A 7500-nucleotide genomic window follows, 5' to 3' on the forward strand; every position below is an offset into this window, starting at 1 on the left:
AGAGACAAACATGGAGAGAGACAGGCAGGGAGAGAGGCAGAGAGGGAGAGAGGCAGGCAGGGAGAGAGACAGGCAGGGAGAGAGGCAGGCAGGGAGAGAGACAGGCAGGGAGAGAGACATGCAGGGAGAGAGGGAGAGAGACAGACAGGGAGAGAAACAAGCAGGGAGAGAGACGGGCAGGGAAAGAGACAGGCAGGGAGAGAGACTGGCAGGGAGAGAGACAGGCAGGGAGATAGACAGACAGCGAGAGAGGCAGAGAGGGAGAGAAGCAGGCATGGAGAGAGGCAGGCAGGGAGAGAGGCAGGCAGGGAGAGAGGCAGGCAGGGAGAGAGACAGGCAGGGAGAGAGGCAGAGAGGGAGAAAGACAGACAGGGAGAGAAACAGGCAGGGAGAGAGACGGGCGGGGAGAGAGACAGACACACAGGCCGACTAGAAGAGAGACAGGCAGGGAGAGAGGCAGGCAGGGAGAGAGACAGGCAATGAGAGAGAGGCAGAGAGGGAGAGAGACAGACAGGGAGAGAGACGGGCAGGGAAAGAGACAGGCAGGGAGAGAGACTGGCAGGGAGAGAGGCAGAGAGGGAGAGAGTCAGAGAGGGAGAGAGACAGACAGGGAGAGAGACAGGCAGAGAGAGAGGCAGAGAGGGAGAGAGGCAGGCAGGGAGAGAGAGAGACAGGCAGGGAGAGAGGCAGAGAGGGAGAGAGACAGACAGGGAGAGAGACAGGCAGGGAGAGAGACAGGCAGGGAGAGAGACAGGCAGGGAGAGAGGCAGAGAGGGAGTGAGGCAGGCCGGGAGAGAGGCAGGCAGGGAGAGAGACAGGCAGGGAGAGAGGCAGAGAGGGAGAGAGACAGACAGGGAGAGAGACAGGCAGAGAGAGAGAGAGAGAGGCAGGGAGAAAGACTGGCATGTCACAGATAAGACTACGCCTGATGAGATAAACCCTATGAAATCAGCAGGATATATACAGTGACTGGAGAGGAGAGGAGAGGAGAGGAGAGGAGGAGGAGAGGGAAGAGAGGAGAGGAGAGGAGTGGAGAGGAGAGGAGTGGAGTGGAGAGGAGAGGAGAGGAGAGGAGAGGAGAGGAATCTGAGGAGAGGAGAAGAGGAGGAGGAGGAGGAGGAGGAGGAGGAGAGGGAAGAGAGGAGAGGAGAGGAGAGGAGAGGAGAGCAGAGCAGAGCAGAGGAGAGGAGAGGAGAGGAGAGGAGAGGAGAGGTAGAGCCAATGGGGGAGGATGGCAGGACAGGAGATGGAAGAGACGGAGGCGAGAAGAGGGGAGGAGAGGAGAGGGGAGGAGAGGAGAGTAGAGGAGAGGAGTGGAGAAGACAGGAGAGGAGAGGAGAGGAGAGGAGAGGGGAGGAGAGGAGAGGAGAGGAGAGGAGAGGAGAGGAGAGGAGAGGAGAGGAGAGGAGAGGAGAGGAGAGGAGAGGAGAGGAGAGGAGAGGAGATGCTTGGTGGAGAATAAGATTAGATTGTTTTACTGGGGATGTTTGAGAGAGAGAGAGAGAGAGAGAGAGAGAGGGGGGAGATAGATATATAGATAGATAGATAGATAGATAGATAGATAGATAGATAGATAGATAGATAGATAGATAGATGGATAGATACAGGGATAGACACAGGGATGGATAGATGGATGGAGGGAAAAGAGAGAGGGGATGGGGAGAGAGAGAGAGAGTTAGAGGAAGGGGGAGAGAGAGAGAGCAAGGGAGAGAGCGAGAGGATGAGGGAGAGAGAGGGAGAGAGAAGATGAGAGAGGATGGGGGAGAGAGAGAGAGGGAGAGAGGGGAAGAGCGAGAGGATGGTGAGAGAGAGGGAGAGAGGGGATGAGAGAGGATGGGGGAGAGAGAGAGGGAGAGAGGGGATGAGAGAGGATGGGGGAGAGAGAGAGAGGGAGAGAGGGGAAGAACGAGAGGATGGGAAGAGAGTGAGAGGGAGAGAAGGGAAGAGCGAGAGGATGGGGGAGAGAGAGATGAGAGGGCGGGATAAAGAGAGAGTGATAGAAGGAGTGAGAAAAAGAGTGAGAAAGAGAGAGAGGATGGGGGAAAGTGAAACAGATAGAGAGAGAGGATGGGGGAGAGAAGGGGAGATAGGGGGATAAAGAGAGAGATAGAGAGAGAGGAGAGAGAGGGGGGTGTAGATAGATAGATAGAGAGAGAGGATAGGGGGAGAGAGGGGGGAGAGGGGGGTAAAGAGAGAGAGAGAGAGCGGAGAGAGAGGGGGGTGTAGATAGATAGATAGATAGAGAGAGAGGATAGGGGGAGAGAGAGGGGATAAAGAGAGAGATAGAGAGAGATTAGAGGGGGGGTGTAGATAGATAGATAGGGAGAGAGGATAGGGGGAGAGAGGGGGAGAGAGGGGATGTAGATAGATATATAGGGAGAGAGGATAGGGGGAGAGAGGGGGAGAGAGGGGAGAGAGAGGGGATAAAGAGAGAGATAGAGAGAGAGGAGAGAGAGGGGATGTAGATAGATAGATAGGGGGAGAGAGAGAGGGGGAGAGAGGGGGAGAGAGGGGGAGAGAGAGGGGAGAGGCAGTGAGTATTGGTGTGTTATTATTCTCCAGTGGAACGTTCTCTTCATTTATTGGGCTCTCTAATTAATATAATTCATTACTTCACCAGTCAGAGAAACAACACATAATACTCCCTGAGGGGAAAATCTATGGATTCTGTCCATCTAAACTAAATAATACCGGATCAGTGTTCCTGTGCTCTGATTTGTATTTGTGCAACGTAGCGAATTTGGATGATTTAAAAACAATCCACAAAAGACGAAGGGCCCTGTAATCAATTAGAGATATGAATTCTCCACAGACAAGCCGGACGCGCAGAAGAGATGCTACTCTAAAGCGATACGACTGTCGCACTCCTCTGCAATGCGACCATGAACAACGAGGGCGGGACAAAGGAAATCCCTTAATGGTGCCATCACGTTGTAAAGTAAATCGCCATGGTTACGGCCTGCCGCAACGCATGGGTAAACGTAAGCCCGGCCCACTTTTCATGGGGCTGCTCAACTGTCCGTATTATAGAGAGCAGGGAACCAACTCCCAGTGGACCAGGACATAAAGATGACCCTCTATCCCAGGGAAGTGTGTGAGACTGGCTATTAATAGAACCTTCCTTTCTCTACCTCTCCTCTCCCTCAGATTCTCAGATTCTCAGGTACACACACACACACACACACACACACACACACACACACACACACACACACACACACACACACACACACACACACACACACACACACACACACACACACACACACACACACTCACGTGCAGCATTGCTCAAACGAATGCACGCACAGTACACACACATACCTATACACACACGCCAAGCTGTTCACTTTTAAAAGTAAATGTCTGCACACACACACACACACACACACACACACTTACACAGTCACACAACACACAAATAGTCCAGACTGATATATGCTGGCCACACACCAGCTCTATTCTGTTCTGTTCTACTCTACTCTTCTCTGTTCTACTCTACTCTTCTCTATTCTACTCTACTCTGTTCTACTCTACTGTACCCTGTTCTACTCTGCCCTTCTTTGTTCTACTCTACTCTACCCTGTTCTACTCTACTCTACCCTGTTCTACTCTGCTCTTCTCTGTTCTACTCTACTCTTCTCTGTTCTACTCTGTTCTACTCTACACTTCTCAAATCAAAATCAAATCAAATCAAATGTATTTATATAGCCCTTCGTACATCAGCTGATATCTCAAAGTGCTGTACAGAAACCCAGCCTAAAACCCCAAACAGCAAGCAATGCAGGTGTAGAAGCACGGTGGTTAGGAAAAACTCCCTAGGAAGGCCAGAACCTAGGAAGAAACCTAGAGAGGAACCAGGCTATGAGGGGTGGCCAGTCCTCTTCTGGCTGTGCCGGGTAGAGATTATAACAGAACATGGCCAAGATGTTCAAATGTTCATAAATGACCAGCATTGTCATGTCTTATTATGTCTGTTCCTGTCCTTTCTCTTCACTCTGTCTCTCTCTGCTGGTCTTATTAGGTTACCTTCTCTGTCTCTCCTTCTTCAGCTGTTCTACATCTCCCCTAACTAGCTCATTCACTCTTTCCCACCTGTTCTCTCTTTCCCCTCTGATTAGGTCTCTATTTCTCTCTCTGTTCCTGCTACTTTCAGTGTCAGATTCTTGTTTGTGTTTTTCATGCCAGAAGCAAGCTGTCGTCTCGTTTGCTTCCACCTTGTCCTATCCTGTCGGAGTCTGCCTGGCAGGTGCATCCTGCACTATACTAACGTTCTTTTTGTTCCATTGACAACGTCGGAAGAGGATTTATGCCATTCCTGTTTTTTCATTAAAGAACTCTGTTTTCTGTTAAAACCGCTTTTGGGTCTTCACTCAAGTACATAACAAGCATGGTCGAATAATAATAAGGTAGAACAGTTGAAACTGGAGCAGCAGCACGGCCAGGTGGACTGGGGACAGCAAGGAGTCATCATGTCAGGTAGTCCTGGGGCATGGTCCTAGGACTCAGGACCTCCGAGAGAGAGAAAGAAAGAGAATTAGAGAGAGCATATGTGGGGTGGCCAGTCCTCTTCCGGCTGTGCCGGGTGGAGATTATAACAGAACATGGCCAAGATGTTCAAATGTTCATAAATGACCAGCATCGTCAAATAATAATAAGGTAGAACAGTTGAAACTGGAGCAGCAGCACGGCCAGGTGGACTGGGGACAGCAAGGAGTCATCATGTCAGGTAGTCCTGGGGCATGGTCCAAGGGCTCAGGTCCTCCGAGAGAGAGAAGGAGAGAATTAGAGAACGCACACTTAGATTCACACAGGACACCGAATTGGACAGGAGAAGTACTCCAGATATAACAAACTGACCCCAGCCCCCCAACACATAAACTACTGCAGCATAAATACTGGAGGCTGAGACAGGAGGGGTCAGGAGACACTGTGGCCCCATCCGAGGACACCCCCGGACAGGGCCAAACAGGAAGGATATAACCCCACCCACTTTGCCAAAGCACAGTCCCAACACCACTAGAGGGATATCTTCAACCACCAACTTACCATCCTGAGACAAAGCTGAGTATAGCCCGCAAAAATCTCCGCCATGGCACAACCCAAGGGGGGGTTTTACTCTACTCTCTGTTTTACTCTACTCTTCTCTGTTCTACTCTACTCTTCTCTGTTCTACTCTACTCTTCTCTGTTCTACTCTGCTCTTCTTTGTTCTACTCTACTCTACCCTGTTCTACTCTGCTCTTCTCTGTTCTACTCTACTCTTCTCTGTTCTACTCTACTTTTCTCTGCTATTCTCTGTTCTACTCTTCTCTGTTCTACTCTACTCTTCTTTGTTCTACTCTACTCTTCTCTATTCTACTCTACTCTGTTCTACTCTACCCCTTCTCTGTTCTGCTCTGTTCTACTCTACTCTGTTCTACTCTACACTTCTCTGTTCTACTCTACTCTTCTCTGTTCTACTCTACTTTCCTCTGCTCTTCTCTGTTCTACTCTACTCTTCTCTGTTCTGCTCTGTTCTACTCTACTCTTCTCTGTTCTACTCTACTCTACTCTGTTCTACTCTACTCTACCCTGTTCTACTCTGCTTTTCTCTGTTCTACTCTACTCTTCTCTGTTCTACTCTACTTTTCTCTACTCTTCTCTGTTCCACTCTACTTTTCTCTGCTCTTCTCTGTTATACTCTGTTCTACTCTGTTCTTTTCTGTTCTACTCTGTTCTACTCTACTCGTCTCTGTTCTACTCTACTCTTCTCTGTTCTACTCTAGCCTCCAGAGTAATGCAGAGGTCCTTCACAGTTTTTTTTTTGATGACTGTACAACCATTTAAGATTACTCTACTCTGTTCTACTCTATTCTACTCTACTCTTCTCTATTCTAATCTACTCTTCTCTGTTCTACTCTACTCTTCTCTTCTCTGTTCTACTCTACTCTTCTCTGTTCTACTCTACTCCACTCTACCCTGTTCTACTCTGCTCTTCTCTGTTCTACTCTGCTCTGTTCTACTTTACTCTTCTCTGTTCTACTCTTCTCTGTTCTACTCTACTCTTCTCTGTTCTACTCTACTCTTCTCAGTTCTACTCTACTCTTCTCTGTTCTACTCTGCTCTGTTCTACTTTACTCTTCTCTGTTCTACTCTTCTCTGTTCTACTCTACTCTTCTCTGTTCTACTCTACTCTGTTCTACTCTACTCTTCTCTGTTCTACTCTACTCTTCTCTGTTCTACTCTACTCTTCTCTGTTCTACTCTGCTCTTCTTTGTTGTACTCTACTCTACCCTGTTCTACTCTGCTCTTCTCTGTTCTACTCTACTCTTCTCTGTTCTACTCTACTTTTCTCTGCGCTTCTCTGTTCTACTCTTCTCTGTTCTACTCTACTCTTCTTTGTTCTACTCTGTTCTACTCTACACTTCTCTGTTCTACTCTACTCTTCTCTGTTCTACTCTACTCTGGTCTACTCTAACCCTTCTCTGTTCTGCTCTGTTCTACTCTACTCTGTTCTACTCTACACTTCTCTGTTCTACTCTACTCTTCTCTGTTCTACTCTACTCTTCTCTGTTCTACTCTACTTTTCTCTGCTCTTCTCTGTTCTACTCTACTCTTCTGTGTTCTGCTCTGTTCTACTCTACTCTTCTCTGTTCTACTCTACTCTACTCTGTTCTACTCTACTCTACCCTGTTCTACTCTGCTTTTCTCTGTTCTACTCTACTCTTCTCTGTTCTACTCTACTTTTCTCTGATCGTCTCTGTTCTACTCTACTTTTCTCTACTCTTCTCTGTTCCACTCTACTTTTCTCTGCTCTTCTCTGTTCTACTCTTTTCTTTTCTGTTCTACTCTGTTCTACTCTACTCGTCTCTGTTCTATTCTACTCATCTCTGTTCTACTCTGTTCTACTCTACTCTTCTCTGTTCTACTCTTCTCTGTTCTCTGTTCTACTCTGTTCTACTCTACTCTTCTCTGTTCTACTCTACTCTTCTCTACTATACTCTTCTCTGTTCTACTCTGCTCTTCTCTATTCTATTCTACTCTACTCTTCTCTGTTCTACTCTGCTCTTCTCTGTTCTACTCTGCTCTTTTCTGTTCTACTCTACGCTTCTCTGTTCTACTCTACTCTTCTCTACTATACTCTTATCTGTTCTACTCTGCTCTTCTCTATTCTACTCTGCTCTTCTCTGTTCTACTCTGTTCTGCTCTACACTTCTCTACTCGTCTCTGTTCTACTCTCCTCTTCTCTGCTCTTCTCTGTTCTACTCTACTATTTTCTGTTCTATGCTGTTCTACTCTACTCTTCTCTGTTCTACTCTACTGTACTCTACTCTGTTCCACTCTACTCTTCTCTGCTCTTCTCTGTTCTACTCTACTCTTCTCTGTTCTATGCTGTTCTACTCTACTCTTCTCTGTTCTACTCTACTTTTCTCTACTCTTGTCTGTTCTACTCTGTTGTCCTCTGTCCCTCGTATCACCTGCTCCATATGCAAAAAAAGAATGCTGAGGTCATCTTGTG

Source organism: Oncorhynchus masou, chromosome 33 (assembly GCF_036934945.1).
Source record: "Oncorhynchus masou masou isolate Uvic2021 chromosome 33, UVic_Omas_1.1, whole genome shotgun sequence".
Classification (NCBI taxonomy): Eukaryota; Metazoa; Chordata; class Actinopteri; order Salmoniformes; family Salmonidae; genus Oncorhynchus; species Oncorhynchus masou.